At 30.5% G+C, this 20,165-nt stretch overlaps 1 protein-coding gene across 2 annotated transcripts in view; it reads left to right on the plus strand.

The window, feature by feature from the left end:
* The window catches only part of PH4alphaEFB (prolyl 4-hydroxylase subunit alpha-1), a 282,808-nt gene that overhangs the window by 90,442 nt on the left and 172,201 nt on the right, over positions 1-20,165 (plus strand). Inside the window, exon 1 of one of the 2 annotated variants that reach the window (XM_089174547.1) lies at positions 19,110-19,279. The exons of the other annotated variant lie outside the window; for it this stretch is intronic. The gene's annotated coding sequence lies outside the window, so the exon portion shown is untranslated. Of the gene's footprint in view, positions 1-19,109; positions 19,280-20,165 lie in introns of those variants that run through there. 2 annotated transcript variants of the gene reach the window in all.

Below are 20,165 nucleotides of genomic sequence, written 5' to 3' on the forward strand. Positions count from 1 at the left end.
CTCTCTCTCTCTCTCTCTCTCACTAACACCCCCCATCCCCCATCCCCCATCCCCACCCTCTCCTCTCGAAGTAATAATAATTTGTTACGATCGATCGATCCTATCTGGTATATACCTATATATGTGTATATATATATATAATATGATCGTTCAACGAAGAGAGAACGTTATTTAATCGTGCGGTTAGTTTCGCGGATTACGTAGAAATTGCATTATCGGTGCAGATCTTATAAATAAGAATGAATAATAAAGGATAATCGATAAAATGATACTACTCGAATTGTTGCTCATATGTTATGTGCATCAATGTTGCATAATTTAAATCTAATCGAAGTTATTCACTCTCATCAGTGTTAGACAGCTGTTACACTTTCTACGTTTCGTATATTATGGGTTTGATCAAGCCTTTCTAAAACGATTAAAGTATAATATAAGTAATCCTCGTCTAAAAGGCGTAGGGTATTTTTCTTTACAACCACAGGGCTTTTCTTTAATAAGATTTGAAAATTGGAATAATCCCTGTACAACAAGGTACTTTTAAATGAAAGTTATAAATAATAGGAACCCTTTCGTTTTGGTTATTTCGTACTTGTTGTTTTATCAGATTTGTCTAGGAAATTTTAACGTATTTTTAATTTTTCCTTTCATCTTTTTTTTTTCGTTAAATATTAATCATATTATTTTAATCCATTGTCGTTGTGAGTAAATACGAATATTAAATAACAATACTGACAATACAAATATAAATTAGTATTAAGTATTTATAATAAATTATTGATTGTTTTCGTTAAACACTTTATACCTTTTACAATAAAAATTTCGAAAATTAAAATAATGTATAATATTTTTTATGACTTTTTTTGTAACTTCCTAATACTACCATTTTTATTTTTATTTTTGTATTAAATCTAAGTTAATACAAATTCCAGTAAATTTTTGGAAAAAACTAACCAACACGTTATACGCGAATTATCTGCAATCTATAATTAAGATCTACAATTTCGACAGTGTAATTCGTCAAAAAAGAAAAAAAAAAGAAGTAATAATAATAAAAATTAATATTCCTATTACCTTTTTGTCTATCCTCAAAAATAGAATAACGTAACGAGCGATCAAATGTTCTATGGTCGTCATAGTCGTCGTCATGTTCGCTACAAAGCAAAAGAAAAAAGCAAGCAAGCAAGCAGGAGAGAACGAGAAAGAAAGAAAGAGAGAGAGAGAGAGTAAAGGATCAAATCCTTTGTTCCTTTTCAACAGAAACTCGAATAAAAGGGTAAGAGAGAGGATAATACCATTAATTAATTATCGAATATCGAACGCGAACAAAACGAGGCTTAAACTCGAGGGAAAGAAAAATTGATGAGCGTAGAGAGAACGAGCACTAGAAAGAGGGAAAAAAAATGAACGAGTGGTGGGGGGAGGAGGAGCAGAAATAGACTGAAAAAAGACATTGTGAAAAATAGAAAAAGGGAAATAGTGATGGTGATGGGGGTAGATGAAAATGGAGGAAATGGGAGAGGTGAATGGGGGGTAGGGGAAAACGAGAAAGCGGACAAACGTGGGGAAGAGCAAAATGGTGAAACGGGTGAAACGATGAAACGGAATACGAGGAGGACCGTTCGAAATTGCGTTTGGTATCCACGGTAAGCAGGATTTCGACAAGGCTCGTGCGTAAATAGCAATTAGCTATCGCTAATTATATATACGCGCTCGAGTACGCATCACACCTCTCAGCATTACCACCGTTTGCGTAGCTGCGCATGAAGCAAATATCGGTTATTGTGTCGTTTGTAAAGAGAGAGAGAGAGAGAAAGGGAACTATGGTAGTATGATGCTACAGTGAAATTAATTGTACGTGAAAATCAAACGAAACTACGAAACACATGATTTTTCCTATAATTAATATTTATGTTGAAATTCATATTCACGTACGATATATATGTACGATATATACGTATTATACGCGTATAAGTTTTAATCTTTTAAACATTCATTTATCTTATTGATAATTATTTATTTTTAAATCAATATCGAATAATATCGTATAACTGTATCATCTCAATAAGGTATATCGCGATATCATATAAGGGTTAATCAATTATCAGAAGATGAATTATATTTCAATCATTTTCTTATCCACATGGGGGGCATATAGTTATCTCGTAAGGACTAAAAGTAACACGGTCTCGTTTTTCTAACGCAAACCGATCGATAACGATTCAATCTTCTTTCTCTTCGTAAGAAGAAGAGAGCATCTATATATATATATATATAATGATAGGACGCTGAACTTTGCCCTTTCGTAAAAGGAGCTTTCTTTACGGTCGCCGTCGTTTACATCGGTGAAGGGTAGTGAGGGGGGGGACAGGGGGTTTAATCGATTCCATCGAATCGTTCGTAATTACCATTAAAATGAAAAACCTCATCGATCAATTTCGATATTCGTAAAAATAACAGATAACAGATAGATAGGTAAAATAACCCTGCCCCCTATCCCCAAAAAACAAAAAAGTAGAGACAAATAAATAAAAAAAAAAAAAATATGTACGATATCGATGGTTCCCATGGGAATAAAAAAAAAAAAAAAAAAAGAAAAATTTGTAGCTGATCCATTTGGAAATATTAACGATCGTGGAAATCGAACGATCGGACAGTTCGATGGTTGCCATTTGTTTATCGAGCCGTGAGAATGTTATATGGCAGCCCTATCCAAACACAGAAACACGTTTGCATTACTTGGCTTTCTCTCTCTTCGGTTAGACAAAGATAGAGAGAAAGAGAAAGAGAGAGAAAGATATATGTGTAGTATGTGTGTGTATGTGAGACACAACTCGTTATGTACTCTACGTACTCTACGTACGTGCGAATACGAAAGAGAAGGAGATGAAGAGGACGAGAGAGAGAGAGAAAGATAGAGATTGGTGGTGGGATATGGTGAACTCGTGGGGAACGTGTATCAATATTGGTCCAGGCTGCCTAAATGTTGGGCCTCGCTATCAGCACCGAATGATACATTATTCATGCACGATAAAGTATTCTCTCGGGCAGCACGGTTTGCGCGATTCTGTACATAGGGTGTCGTCGAATCAGAACCATTCCCTTTTAGATCGATCCTTTCTTTCCTTCTTCTCTTCTTTTCTTCTTTTCTTCTTATCTTCTCCTTCTTCTTTTCTTCCTTATTTCTTTCCTTTTTCTTTATACTGGATAGAAGAACGCGTTAAATATTAAACACCAGTCGCCTGTTCCTCGGGGAATTCTTTTTTAATGAAAAGCATATGAGAGCTGTTTTCTTCTTCTTCTTCTTCTTTTTTGTAAAAGATATGAAAGATGATACGGTTATCTTTTTTTTTTTTTTCAAAAGAAAGTCAAAGGTACTACTTTTTCATGACGATTAATGATTCTTAACTTTTCGATGCAATTTTCGTTAGTTTGCTTATTAATAATTAATTAGGGGCATTTTTTTGACTATTAGGTAATCTTTAATTTTTCTTTTCTTATAAATATTATTGTTTTATTCATATTATATTTATCATATATTATTTATTAATTTTAAGTAAAAGTATTGCGAAAGTAGTGCGATTTTATCATTTATTTCATAGTATAAATAATTGTAATATTAAATAAATTTATAAATCAATTTGTTCGTTTCATTTTTGTTACTACGACAATTATTTTAGCGTCTTGATATCTCACATATTTATAATAACGATTAATTAACATTAACAATCTTTATATTTAATGTAAAATTACAAATGTTAGTCGAGTAATTTTATTTCTTTTCTTTTGACATTTTTTCTAAAGAAATTCTTAGTAAACTGTATTTTTAGTTAGAGTCTTATCATGGTGGAGGACGTTAGACTGTAAAATTTTTTTACACCCGTCTAGTCGCTAATTACGCTCCTTAAAGACTTTTAATATCATCGTGCACTGACTATCTCATCAAAATAGAAAGCGAACTTTACTATGATCATCGTAATGATCGTCTTTTATACCTTCCTGAAAACTTTCTCTGTTAGTATCCATCTTTATTATCCGCTCGATTACTATACGTTTCCTGATAGGATATTTCTAGATTCTTACGTAATCGAATTATTTTACATTTATAGAATTCCAACGTTAAATATACATTGTGTTATATTGTTATTATTATTTTTTTATTTATTTCCTTTCGCCGTTGTTTCTTTCATTTAATATAGAATTCTTCCTGGTTACTCGATAAGGGTCAACAGTTTGCATTTAAATTACAAGATATCGTCAATTGAATACTTTTTCTTTTTTCTTTTTTTTTTTTTGTCTTTTCCTAAGGATATTCTTTAATAAACAAAAATCCATCTCTAAATTATTACTTTGAAATTCAAATTATTAACAAAGCTGCAGAAGTCTCTGTGATGGAATCCCGTATAATTTGCATCTGCATCTGACTTTAAATTTAAAACGTTTCTTTCTCCAAATTACGGTTTTATAACTGGATCTAAATAAATCTCAATGAATTTATCTCTGACTTATTTAAAATTTGTAGAATGTTTTATTATACAATTTTCTTTAATTTCATATAGCATTTTTTTTTTTTTTTAAATACTCGTACTTTGTCAATCATATGTTTAATTAAACGATGAAAAATTACAAAAATATGATATGCTATGGTAAGTATTATGCATAATAGTTGTTTTCTCTCATGATCTTTCACTTTGTGTAACCCCATGAAACCCTTAAGATCGTTGAAGTTTGCAATACGTGATCTTAACCTGTTTGATTATAAGTTACAAGGTTGTTTCTAGATAACCAGCTTGTTTACCGTTCCTAAACAGAAGGACAATTTCGTGATCAATATCTTGTTGTTCCTTTCGATTGATAAACGATGCTATGATAATTATTAAATAAATGAGAAAGATCTTAATTTACTTTTTTTTATAATAATCAATCGAATTTATAATTAATGATAATTATATAGATTAGTAGATGCAACGTTATTTAACGTTCTATGAAAATAATAAATAAAACAATATTTAAATAATCTAAATAATATAATATTGTATTATAATAACATTTTTTGTTATTTGTAATTTCACAATATACTTCAATCTTTTGTTCTCGTAATGAAACCAAATGACTGTAACTACAAAGTTACTAAAACTGTCGATATAAAAGTCAATTTGTTATTGATGTATACGAGAATTCGATACTTTTCCTTGGATTTTCGAAGGTATCTCGCCTTTGGAAAAGTACGATGTGAAAAGAGAAACGTTTCCCAATAAAGTAACCACGAAACGGTATATTTCCTCGACAGTGTCGATCGGTTTCGACGTTTGTTACGACGAGTTATAGCACATAGAAGTAATCCCTTTGGAATATTTTATAGGTGACCGTTCGTATCCATATACAGGAAATGTTCCATTTAAATATATCCATTCGAATATCTACGAAACTATTGAGACTGTAGAAAATTATGTGTTAGACAAAAGTTGAATGAACTACTTTTCAACACCTGTTATAAAAAGGTACATTCGAACAATACTACTAATAAAAACATGCATAAACTGGTGCATTAGAAAATACATAATTCTATTAAAAAAATCAAAGATGACTTTAGTGTAAGTCACTTTTATGCGTTCATTTATAAAAAAAACTAATAATGTCGGATAATGTGTCTCTTGAAATCATTCAATTTGTGTCTAACACATTTTTTTCTATCATCAACATTTCATTTTATCTCATATATATATATGAAAATATAGTTTGTTATTTATTAGTTTATATTTTTCATTCATATCGTTTCACTGCCCAAATCGATTATTTTGTTTCGATTTATTTGATCAAAGAAAATCTGTATTTTTTATGCAATACCAAAAATATGTAAATCCTATGCAAAATGAGGAATGTGTATCATATATAGTACATATAATAATAGTATGTGACTGACATTTTGCGATTCATATGATATCATGTATGTACATAATATAATACACAAGAAAAAATTGAAAGAGATCAATTTTATTGTTATCTAAATAGAACATAGTTGTGTATATACTTTTGTTACAAAAAATGTATTTCATATGTAACGAATTAAATGAACGTATTAGGAGTAACGAAAGATTTTAACTAATGATAACGAATAAACACATGAAATAAATGTAAAATGTACATTTATTATAATGATTGAACGAATGTTAATAATTTATGTATATATTATAATTTCTTTAATTCATCCGAGAATGTTTAAAAAAATAGTCTCAAGGTAGTTGATTTTGTTCGTGGAATTTTTCATTGCTCGTTTGAAAAGCATTCATTCTCTCTTGACGATGTTTACCTTCATTCGCATCCCCCATTTTTTTCTCTCCATTTTTTCTTTCCATCTTTGTATTTCAAGACTATCCTTCATTTAATCTAATTAGAAAATTATTTAAGCAAAGTCTTCGCTTAATTGGAGACACAACAAGAATAACAAAAAAAAAAAAAAAAAGAAGTAACAACACGGTAGGAAAAGAAAGAAGATAAATTTGTAAAAGGGAAAGGATCAACATTTATTATGGTCAGTTATCTTTGACCTCAGATAAAGTAATCCCCTTTGGAATATTTTATTTCGTTGAAGAACAAGCTTTGTGAGAGTTTGAACCGACATGACGACGTATACACATACAAACTACCAACATAGTATTCATTAAATATTATTGCATGCTCATATTTATGTGTGAGGGTATATATATACTCCTACACACCAACACAACACGCATACGATAAGAGATTCTCTTTTCACTCTGTGTGATCATTCTTGTGAGAAATTTTTTAATCTTGGGGCGATTTTCATTTCAAACTTCACGTCAGCCTTTGGAGATATTTAAATCCCAATTATCGTTCTAGAGACACCTTGGCTATTATAATTATGAAGGAATACTGACTAAACTCTTCTACTTCTTCGAAATGACAGGAGATGCGGCGTGCAATTTAAAGATATCACGACTGCTGATATTCTCCTGGGAAATAGACAACACTCGATATCGTTAATTATACTTATTACTACCTGTCGTTAAATCGACACCTGATAAAATATTTTTTCTTTCCAACCCTCATATTTCATATACGTCCCCAACGTATTAATATTTATATTTTAAAGTATTTTATTATATTTCCAATTTTTATTATTTTATTTATTTACAAACAGAAATAATAATTGTCTTGAATATATTTGAGTGAAAATCTTCTCGTTTAATCTCTAATTAGAGAATTATTTAAGAGAAAGCTATATTTCAGTGAAGGCAACGAAAGAAAAAAAAGATTAACGAGAGAGTGAGAGAAAACGAGAATGATACATTTTTGAATAGAAAGGATCTTTTCTTAACCATTTTATTTATTACCCTCTTATCGTTTTTCCAATTTTTTTCATTCATTAAAAAAAAAAAAAACATACATACATACCATCCTCTCTATTAAACGTTTTATCTCAACTATATATTTTCGAAAAAAAAAAACAAAAAAATAATAAAATTGTGTACATCGTTGGATGAAAATAATTTGTAACGATCGAATTGCTCACGAGAGACACGAGAATTTGATATGATTTTGATGTAAATAAATAAATAAAAAAAAAAAAACAATTTCACGTTGTTCATCGGTATCAAATATCGGACAAAGTTTTCGAAAAAAAAAATCGTCGATAAAAATGATAAATTTGTGAATTTTGTAGATAAAAGTTGAAAGAAAAAAAAAGACAATATGATCCATAGAGACACATAAGTATTTTCATCTGTGACAAGCTACTTTCGCAGTAGTAAATCTATCTATCTACTATCACCACTATTTCTCGGACTTGTATAAAGTACAAAAGAATAAACGTGGAAAAGGATTGCTTGCACGACGATAGAAGTGTTTTTTTTAAGCCTATTATCTTTGTTCTCTTCTTCAACAAACGTAAATACGGGTGGGAGACACTTTCGTATTACATTCTAGAGACACACATACAGACATAAAAGTTTCGCGAATAACTGTATATGTATATATATACGGTGTCTAATGTTTTTTTCCATTCAAACATTGTGAAAGTATTTTACTTATTAAAAGAAGATTACAAAACAGTTACATAAATACGTTGATATATGTCAATAAAGAAAATTATTACTACTGGCAATGTTTTTCTTTCGTTTATTTGAACTTTTGCAAGCAATTGGAGACACACAATAAAAGAATACATATAACAATTTCATTATCTGATATTTATCTTAATAAATGAAACATTTTTGTAGATAATAATTTTACACATTTTCATGTCGATTCATAAACAAGTAATAAATTAATATATTATCAGTTAAATATTTTGGTTGCCTAAAGAAATTCTAATTAATAAACGAAACGTTGGTGAATTAATAATTAGTTTTATTGACGTATGTATTGTGGATACAACTTGATAAACTATTAATTATATTACAATAATAGATGCTAAAAATAAATAATATTATATAACCATATTTCACATTTAAAACTTGAATTAATAAATTGTTCAATTGTTTATATGTATCCTTTAAATATGTTACCAATTTACGGGAATAAAAGTTTGACGCAACTTTTAATAGGCCATTTTATTACATGAAAAATTTCTTTTCGATTTATATATTAATTTCTGCAGCTGCATGTTTTTATTCGTTCTACTCATAAACAGCAATTTTAATTATCTCAAATTGTCTAAACTTTTTCTTTTAGTTTATCCAATAAATCAAAATTTAATGAGAGACGAAATCAAAATGAGATCTTTTAAACGATCATATTATTATTCAAAGAAAAATACACATTGAATCATTTTGAAATAAAAAAAAAAACCACACACAACATACGTAATATAGTTAAACATATTCAGTAGGACGTTTAGTCCTTTGAATACTATAATAATAGTTATCAGCATGGTTTATCAATGCATATACGTGTTTGTCTTTTTTTTTTTTCAAAAAAAAAACATTAATTATTACAGTCAAACTAATAAAACATTATTTCATCCTTACAAAATACTTTGGTTAAAAGTATACATCACTAAAAATCATTTACCTCATACAATCAATATTACATAACAATCTAACAAAATCTTTAAATTAACTTACACGCCTTTTTAATATGACACCATACTTTTCTATTATATATATATATATATCATTTTTTTCCCCGACTAGAATATTACAATGTTTGTACAGAAATACATCTGACACCCTGTATACAATCTATGTGTACGTGTATAATACGCCCCGTCGTCAACACATATTGCAAAAGGAGAGAATGTTGAGGGAGGAGGGGAAATTGTGTGAGAAAGAGTAAGTGAGAGAGTACGAGAGAGCGTGTGTGTGTATGTGTGCATAAAAGAGAGAGAGAGAGAGAATCTAAGGAGCTTTACAGACTACACAGGGATTGTTATCCTTGTTGTGTCAGGCTGTGCTTCTCGTCGTCGTGCTAGGTGCGCGTTCGCGTCAGGAAGAAGTCCTGACGCGACAAACGTACATTGTTCGTCCTAGCGTAGCCCATTGTCGTGAGCCAACAATGACACGATGTATGAGTGCACCATCGTCGTCGTCCTCGCCTATCTCTATAAACTCCGACACAACGCGACTAGGAAGAAGAGCACCGGGGATGTTGGAAGTGTCGGGCATGCAGCAAAATGCGAAATTTCTATCTTCTCTTGCTATGTTACCATCTCTCTCTCTCTCTCTTTCTTTCTCTTTCTCTCTTTTTCAACCCTTCCCCTATCCCTTTATTTCTCTATTTCTCTTTAGGTCTTCGAGTCACAAGCACTTCGTTTCATCATATTCTCTCTCTCACTCTTTCTCTTTTTCTCATCATATTCTATCTCTCTTTTTCTCTCTACCTTTTTTTCCTTGTGTTACATACTATTTTTTGTTGTTTGTTTGTTTATTTGTTTGTTTTCTTTCGCTCTGTTGATTACAAGAGTGTTACCTTTTGTAACACAGCGAGTTTAAAGCATGTTACTGAATGAAACGAATGGTACGTACTTATAGAATTTACCATAGGAATTATTCTTTCTTATTATCCGTAGTAATACAATTAAAACCATTGAAATTTGCTATCTCTTTCTTGATACGTAAGATCATAGACATATTAGAAATTTTTTACTATTTGTTTTTGAAAACAAACTTTATTACGTTGGTTCAATTTTTTCTACGAGACAAATCATTGTAATTTTTTTTTTTTAAATATTCTTTTGATGTTCCTGAGATTCCTAAGTAATAAAATATATACAATTTTGCTTATTTATTAAATTCGCAATTAATAAAACAAATCGATTTAATTAATTCTTTATATCTCTTTAGTGGTAATCGTAAATAATCGGGGTTAACATCGAGGAATATAATATATTCATTCGATTAAATTACTTATCTTACAATTAAACGATGGCAGAAGTTTGACGATAGAATAAGCTCGGTTTCGAGATTCGTGTCATGTCAGAGAAAACGTTAATTTAGAGTACATAATTAGACGAGAGTTTGTTGAAGGCTTGCTTTAAGGAGTTCGAACTTGTAACGAGCAGACAAGAAACGTAAGATTCTACCGAAGATTCTTCTTCTTCTTCTTCTTCTTCTACCCATTCATTTATATTTGAACTTTAGATCGACTTATCGAGAAAATGCCTTCAGTTTGTTTCACTCGAATAATAATTAATTGACCCGGAAAAAAGAAATGAGACCGATCAAAATGAATATAACAATCCTTTCTTATTTTTTTTTCACTTTATACCATTATCTTTTTTCATACATGCGTTTTTAATGATCGATATTGTCGTGTAAAAAAAGAACAAAAAGGGGGAAAAAATCCGTAGGTAAGTTCAAAATTGGATATTATATTTTATTTTTTGCTTCCAAGTTATTCCCTCCCCTCTCCTCGCCTTCCTGTAAGATTAAATCTCGAGTGGTAGAGCAAACAAAGTCGAGTCGTTATTCGGCTTTCGAGTCCTTTGAACTTTTTATCCGTATTCGTTCGACGTAATTGCTTGGAAAAAGAAAAATCAAAAGGAAGAGGAAAAAAATCAAAGATGACGATGACGATGACGATGACGATGACGATGACGATGATGAAGAAGAAGAAGAAGTAGAAAAAAGGAAAGAGCTCGCGTTTCGTAGGGAAGAAGGATAAAAAAAGAAAAAGAAAACAGTAGAAGAAGTAGAAGAAAAAAAGGTCGGAATTAATTAGCGCTACCCAAAGCTCTCGAAGCTACTAAAGTGTAACGTCGTTCTACTCGTGTTTACTTTTACGAATGAGGTGTAAAAAGAGAAACGAGTAATAAAGTAGAATCAAAAAGAAACCGTCAATTAAAAGTATAAGCTGTTTAAGTTCGGAGAAAGTCATTTCTACAGATTCTTTTTCTAATACCTACGTTGAACTATTTGATGTTATTTTCATTTAGAATGTGTTCTTGAGCATGAAAATGTGACGGAAGATTTTTATACATCTACATTTTTTTCTACTTTACTATTGTTGTCGAGAAAAATATATTATTATTAATATTTTTCGTATTTTTATTGAAATTAATTAGTCGATACGATACCTTTAATTAATATTTTAAAGATGAAAGGTATAAGAAAATTATTAATTACCGTACTTTTTATCGGATTGCACGAGTAATGTTGCTTATAAATTTTTTTTCAATTGTATTATTTAATTTATCATGAATTTAATATTAAATTTAACAAATAATTAGTTAATATACATTTTATTTATGTATAAATTAATTACTAAGTTTATTTAATTTTTATACAAATATATATATTAAATAAAGATAAATATATAATAAATATTAAATAAGATTTCTTCTATATTAAAGTTTAAACTTTCGTTTAGTGTTATTTACGACATTTGATGATGTTTAATTAAAATACTTAAATGGAGGAAAAAACAAACAAACGACTTTATCGATTCTCGTTGAATTCGATTTCTCTGTTAACTAACAATAGGTAGACGTTTAAGAAGTCGGGTGACATCCTTTTTCCGATTTGTTAAGGTTGCGCGACTATTACGAGCTTCCTCGTGTTCCTTTGGAAGTACTTTTCAAGGGAGAGAGAGTACCCTTAGATAGGATCTCAGCGACTCGCCTTTTCTTTTCCTTTTCTCCAGCTATCCCCTTTCTCTGGGCTCTTTCTTCTCACGGAAACACTCTTCCGACTATTTTCGTATACATAATGATCTTACAAGGACGACACTGCCGCCAAGAATGGTCCGCTTTTACGCGTCGAATGCACCAAGGGCTTTAAACTTTTCGCTCCTCGTGTTCTTGAAGGTTCGCACATTTAAGAATCCGATAATTGCGAACAAATTATCCTACTAAAGAGAGGGGTGAATCTTCTACTCTTGGAAAACTAATTAACACTAACCTATTTCGATTATACGCTAGTAGAATATTTTACTTACGTTTTACGTTTAACATAAAAAAAGAAAAACTCACGCGCCCGATAAAATTAAGAATAATATTATAATAACGCGAATTTCGTCGTAAAAAATATACATAATCGGAAAAGTAGGATAATATCGTTTTGCAATTATTTATTTAAGTATATATATGTACCGTTTATTGTCAAAGTAGCATAACTTCATTTATGCTCGAATTGAGATATTAAAGGCTTCAATGTAATTAAAAATATACGTATAGGACACTAATGTAAGTGTATCCAAAGGAGTTCAATTTGCTGTTCTTGTTAAAATAATGGCAATAATTTTATTTGAAGGAGCCCAAGTCCATTCTACATAATTTAAAGATGCTTCAAATTGAAAAAAAACAATACTCAATTTCTATTACACATATCTTTACAACACTTGAAAAACATAATTTATGCTATTTAAAACATTTTTTAACTACACAAATCCCGTTATATATGCACGTGTATAAATAGAAATTGGGATTATAACGTTCTAATTTGAGTATTTTGTTTATTCTAATTGAATTGTTTTATCGTTTCGGCACAGTGATGACTTCGAGGATTAACCCTTTCGCTACAGGCGTCTGTATTGTAAATTGCACTTTATTTTTTAAGTAATTTTGTTGCTGATATTAACGATTTTTAATCAAAAAAAAACAAAACACTAAAATTACACGTCCACAGTGGGATATTTGATGTGATATAACTGCATATGTTCGTCGTATGTAAAATACGCGGTATTTTATGGAGGGCCACTATAATGGTCCGTAATAGCGAAAGAGTTAAATTGTCCTGTAATATAAGTTGAGTGTATTAGAATATTAAAATAATTGTTAATTAATTGAAGGAAACGTGTATTGTTGTTTAAAAACACCAAGTATATGATCGGAGTACTGTCCTCTTCGAAACTCACCTTCAAACTGACACATTGTCGTCTATGAAAATTCTTATACTAAATATTGTTTATATGACTTTCCGAAAGTCGCGCATGTGCGCAACGTGAAAAATATTCCTAATAAAGAGAATTTAAGATTATAACGCTCTAATTTAATCATTTTTATCATTTTTATGTAATTATCTTAATGCTCCTGTGCAGTGATGTCTTTGAGGGTTAAATTATTCTATAATATAAGTAGAGTATATTAAAAGAACTAATCTAACTAATTTGACGAGATCCAACATGAAATCTGTTTTTTCATCTCATAACAAAAACAACCTTTATAATTTAATTATATATGTCTTATTAACGTTTCCAATTTCAAACTTTAAATTACGTCGATCAAAAATTACTGCTTTAGACAGATTCATTTATTAAATATTAATACTAAATAATATTATTTTACAATAAAAATGATTTTTCTTCATGAATAAATTTGCTTTTTCTTTTAATACAAATTTTCATATCGAATAACTCTGATTGAATATTCCCCTATCGTAATATAAATTTCTTTGAAATATATATCTATATATATCTATATATATATATATAGAAGAGATTTTTCTCATGTTACTTCAACGTTGATCAGCAGATACTTTTTGACGTACTTATCAAATACCATTCTCTTTATCCTCGAACATTTTCTATTATAAATGAAATATTCTGTGTGAGATATTTTAACTAAAAGAGAGAAACAGAGAAACAGAGAGAAAAATGTTCGTCGAAATATCGATTAACGATGAGAAGAACGTATGTACTCGCATTTCAATCTCGTAAAATTAGAATGTATTTAGTTTTCCGTAATACGGAAAAGCTTTCAAATTAAACGAAAGCAGGTGCACGCCACTCGCCTATGTAAAATATCGTTTCGTTTCGTTTCCTTTCCTTTCCTTTCCTTTCCTTTCCTTCCGTCTTCTATTTTCGCATATCTCGAAAAGAGAAAAGGGAGTTAGACAGATCGATAAATAATTTGAATAATCCGTTCTGAAACGGTTCTGGAAATTTCTACGCGCATTATTTCTCCTCCTCATCGTCGTCGTCGTAGTCGTCGTCGTAGTCGTCGTCGTAGTCGTTTGCCAGGAAAAGCATTTTCGTCCCAACGGGATGACGACGACGACGACGACGACTACGACGACGACGACTACGATGCAGCTTTCCCAGAGAAACGGAAGAAATAAGACTAAAAGAAAGAGAGAGAAAGAGAAAGTGATGAAACATATGTCTGTAAGAAAAAAAAAAAAAAGAAGAAAAATGGACACAAAAAGCAAAATTATAGAAGAAGACGAGAGTATTATGGAAGGAAATTACTGTGAACGTACTATGTGTTCTACTACTCGTACTTTGGCACTTAAAATCTCAACGAACTATACAAAACGACCCTAGCAGATGGTAAACCTGCCAACGAACGTGAGTAACATGGTCAGAATTGCGATTTTCATCCTTTCCACTTATGCCTTTCTAGTTTCTAATCTTTTCCACTCGTTAAGAGAAAGAAGGACGAAGAATTATATACATAATAAGACTATTTCGTTGATAAGTGTTTTTAACAAGTATTCTGAAATTTTTGTTTTATATTTAAAATAACTTTTTATTGGAATATATAATTATTATAATATATTTCAACGAAAACTTTGTTTAAAACTTTATTTAACAATTATTCGTTAACTATTGTATCTTTTAGTTTATAAAGTGTGTGTGTGTGTGTGTGTGTGTGTACTTTTCTTTTTTCCCAATATAACACACAAGACTTATTATGCTTTTCATATTAAATACATACAACGAGCAATAAATTTTATCTTACAATTTTCTTTACAATTATCCTGCTGTATATATACGAGTATGTAAGATACGATATCACAAATGTTTATTTCTAAATCTGTTTATTCGTACAAATAATATATCACAGAAAGTAGACAACGTCTACTGGCCAAATTTATTGGAGAAAACGTTTTAAAATTTTGTCTCTCGTAAAACTAACGCGCAACTAGCACGAACGTTGCTAAAACTCGGCTTTAGAAATCCAAGGATACTTTATTTGGCTCCATGGAAATCAAAAACTTTTCTTCTCGCAATTTCGAACAACGTTGGTAGATGCGCGAATACATTAAAAGACCATTTTATGGTAAAGAGTTTCTCATCGTGCTCTTTCGTAAATAGCTACGTTATTAATGTTCCCTTCTTTGTGAATTTCTCATGTTAATAAAGTCAAATGTTAAAAGCCGTATAAAAAGCTAAAACTATATATATATATGTAACTATATATCTATATCTATATCGAGTAGTATCATATTAATACTATTTGGTATAAAGTAAATTGGTCGCCGATCGATTTATTCGATTGATTAAAGACTAACACTGACTGACAGAAACTGAAAACCACCTATCCTTTACCTTCTGAAAATTCATTATTTAATCCTATTTATATTTATACACGTACACACACAACTACGATTGTATTTTTATCTACTATTAATGGTAAAACACACGGAATAGTTGAAAAATAATATGTCAGCATTCGGAAAACTTTGGCACATTTGTCGATGTGTTCCTTTATTTTAAAATAATATTGAACCTTCAGTCGTTGCATTAAAAAAACGATCTTTGATAATATTATTATTTAAACATTATTGAAATAATAATTATTATTATCTCTAGTTTAGCAAACGTTTCGATTGTTCCTCTTAAATCTTTAATAATTTCATTTAAAAAAAAGTACTAACAAATTTTTGTATAAGAGAATTAAAAATTCAAAAGTTATTTTCGATGTGTATATCGAAAGATTATAATTATTAATACTATAACGAGAATAATATTCTTATAGGACAATTACGAAACGTAATTATTTTTTTTTTTTTTTACAAACCTTTATTCCATAAAAAAAAACTGGATCACAATTCGAAATATTTTCGCGAAAACGAAACTACATTCGGTCATACTCGTTAATACCAGATTTGCTCGACGAAGTGAAAAGCAGGACGACGAAGATATTTTTGTTCACCCCTCTTCACCCCTCTTCACCCCTTATCCATCCCATCCTCTCTCTCTCTCTCTCTTTTTTGATTTCTCTCTTTCGTTATTTCCTCTCTCGTTGCAGGAAACGATAATCCGATCCACATTATTTCCGAAACGCATACGAGACTTAATAGACACGACGAGTGTGGAGGAGAAAGGGGAGAAAATAGTTTTTTGGGAATCCCACAAATTGAACTAATCTCATTCCTGAACTTTCCTGCTTTTCTATTTTTTGTTTTTGTTTTCATAAAAATAAAAAAGATATAAATAAAGTAGAAGATGCACGAACGTTAAACGTGAATAATTGAAAAATCACGTAGTCGGTTACTTTAGTTGATGGTCATGTTTCATAATGTCAACCTTAATTCTACTTCATACACAAAAACTTAAACGCAAACATACACGCTTGGATAAATTTGTATAACGCATTTTGAGAGAGAATCCGGTGGAAAAAAAGTGGTTCCCTTTTCAACGTACGTATATAATACAATTCACGATTTTTCTACGATACACACGAATTTTTATTCTCTTCTTTATATTTTTTACTAGGTATATAGAATATATATGAAAGATTTGTATTATATTTCTATTTGTAGAATAAATTTGTATCATTTAATTTGTATATTTAACAAAATAAAAAAAAAATAAAAATAAATTACATTTTCTAATGCAAATAGAACTTAAAATATAACTACTTGTCACTTAAGTTAATTGGAATTAATTAAAGCAATGGTTTTCAAAGTGGTACACGTAGATTTCCCCATGAAACTTTAGGAAATATTACAAACTTTTTACAATTTTGTTTCTTCTTTTCACTCGATGTGATAAGATGCAAAATCTAGTAGTATTAAATATTAATTGTTCGTTTCAATCTTTTCTACAAAAAAAAAAGAAAAAAAGAAAAAAAAAAGAAAAAACGTACTTTATTTTTATCCGATCTTCAAACAAAAAACTTCATACTTTTTTTTCGCTAGGCGAACTTGTTGGAATTGTATATCAGGCGTTTTGAGAAAAATCTTGAATTCAGCAAAAGGGCACTGAGAATATGAAAAAACATTTCTAAAAGATCGCTGAATTCAATGGATTTAAATGCCCAAATATGTTAGCCCATTTGCAATTAGAATAATGATAAAAAAAAAAAGAAAAAATACAAATTATATTCTTTCATCTTCATCTCAATATATTTATCCATTAAAATTGGTGTAATATGAACTAGATAAAAAAAGAAAAAAACAAAACTGCACAATTTACAGATACTTGCATACACAATATTAACCCTTTCAGACCCGAATTCTGTTTCGTTTAAGTGTGCAGATCACACGTGTTAAAAGTGAAATCTTGAAAAAACTAAGTTTCGAAAGAATGAGACGAATACAAAATAAAAATATCTGGTGTAGGATAATTGTATTCTCTTCTTATTTAGTATCGCGGCCGTTTCATCGCCTTCCACCGCTCCGTTACATTTTTTCAAATCACACCCATTCTAAAGAAGTTTTCACTTGAAAAAATAAAATTTAATATTCGAAGATATACATTGTTTTTCATGAATCGAAAGAAATCTACGTAGTGTGAAGATAAAAAGAAAAAGGTTTTGGGTGGTGATAGAAAAAGATATAATCGTGCGCATCGTGTAAAGCCCCACGATGTACACGCGCGGATGCTCCTTCCTTGTACTGTTGCATCTTCCATCGATGCATATGGATGAGAGTAGCAACAGCAACAGCAGCAGCAGCAGCAGCAGCAGCAGCAGTAGCGATGTGCAAGCGGTGAGTTCGTGTACAAGGCAAAAGCATGTTGCTTTCTAGATGTCGGGGATGGATGGATGGCACGGCAAAGCGAGAGCTCGCAGATCGTTCCACGATAAAAGTCGAATCGTAAAGGTGAATGCGTTCAAAAGAAGAGAAAGAATGAAAGAGAGAGTGAGAGAGAGAGAGAGAGAGAGTTTGATCAAGTTCGCGACAAAAATGTCTCGTACACTTCTCTACAAAATCCTACTATCAGTAACTATTTATTTTTTCCCACCTCCACCCCTTACTCCTCTTCTTCCTTTTTTTACTCATAACATTTGCTTTCGTTTGATCTCTTTAATTCTATATCTATATATATAGTATAACAGTTCGTACAAATATCTTTTTTTTTCTTTGTTGTTTTTTATTCAACGTAATGTGATTTCAGAAAGAAGATCGAACAAACAATATATGCATTTTATTTTGAAGTAAAAGTAAGTTTTTTGCTATTGCACTATCTAACGGTTCATTTGTAAACATATCGTGAAAATTACATTCAAAATTGAATTCAGTTTAAAATAATGTGGTGTGAATTAACTGATAAACGTATTATTTTTTTAAATTTGGACTTTATATCGCTTTCATAATTATGATCATCCACATATACTCGTATATAAACTTTAACGTAAAATAAATATTACAGTTATACGATTTAGAAAAAAGAAAACAGAAAAACAAATAAATAACACATAACAACGAAGAAAAACTACATCAAATCAAAATAAAGTAAATTCGTTTGGGAAACTTAATCAAGGATTTAGATCGCGAGTAAGAAATTCCACGTGTACGAGATAGCTAGGTGAAGTCGAATGCAGACGACACCCTGTCTCGAAGGATCGTTGTGGGATGCGATGAAGATGGTTGCTTGCTGAGTAGGGAACGAAAGAGAGAGGTATGAGGGGCTTGATAAGGGGAATGATAAGGGGGGTTAGAGGGTGGTTAGGAGGATGAGGTAAAGGAGAGTACGACTGCGCTTAATGAGGAGAGTAGACCGTGTGGTGGAGCATACTTGGGCCCGTCTTCGAGTCGTCTTCAAGCCGTAAATGGAGATAAGCTTAAGTCGACCATACCCTTCCCTCTACGTTCTATATAAACTCTCAAGATGGATCTTCAAGGCTTGCATCATATCACTGGATTGCATATAGGTGAGTACCAACTACTACTACTATTATACCTGTACGCATCTTTTGACTCTTTGAAATATCATAGACGCATATTATATGAAGTTTTGGTTAAAAAGTTTCTTACTTGGACTATTGACGCATATATTTATTTGTCAATATTAATTTCAATAATTTAATGTTTCGTTTTTTTTCATGCATTGAAATGAAATATTATTACTTTGGACAATAATTATAAAAATGATGTTTAACAAAAGGCATAATTGAAAAACGATTATAATTTGATAATAAGATTATATCGAGAATATGATTAATCGTGAAACTATGTTAACATATTTTGAAACATCCTATATTATGTATTATGTTAGATAATCGAATCGATCGGATCTAATGGAAGAGATAAACAACGTTCGTTCTTCATCAGCTGATTGTGTGGAATATACTCGTATTTTAAAGTAATTCCTTCTTAGAGAAACTTAGCATTTGCTAGAAAGGATATTGAAGGATTCATTTGATTATTGTATAGTGTAAATTTAGAATAGTTTCACTTAAGTGATTGTACAGACATAAGAATACGAGTATATCAATCCTTGTGGCTCATAGGGTGGAAGATTAAAAGTGTCGGGTTATTCTCCCCCTCTTTGAAAGGATTTACTTGCTGAAGCGTCGTGTAGATGAGGATGGCTTTACGAAATACGGTACCTTCTTGTGATATTCAACGAGGTGTACCAACTATTACACGTATATCTCTTGCATGATAAGCCGAACCTTCTCGTAATATATTTTCAAGTCAATTCAAAATTCACATCAACTTTATATCACTTTAATGTTTATTTCAAATCAACATATTATTCAATGTTATTTAAATTTATCTAATACAAACGATTTTTTTAGTTATCGATTTATATTT

Source organism: Polistes dominula, unplaced genomic scaffold (genome assembly GCF_049000335.1).
Source record: "Polistes dominula isolate Pdom_NZ unplaced genomic scaffold, Pdom_raw_medaka contig_68, whole genome shotgun sequence".
NCBI classification, from domain to species: domain Eukaryota; kingdom Metazoa; phylum Arthropoda; class Insecta; order Hymenoptera; family Vespidae; genus Polistes; species Polistes dominula.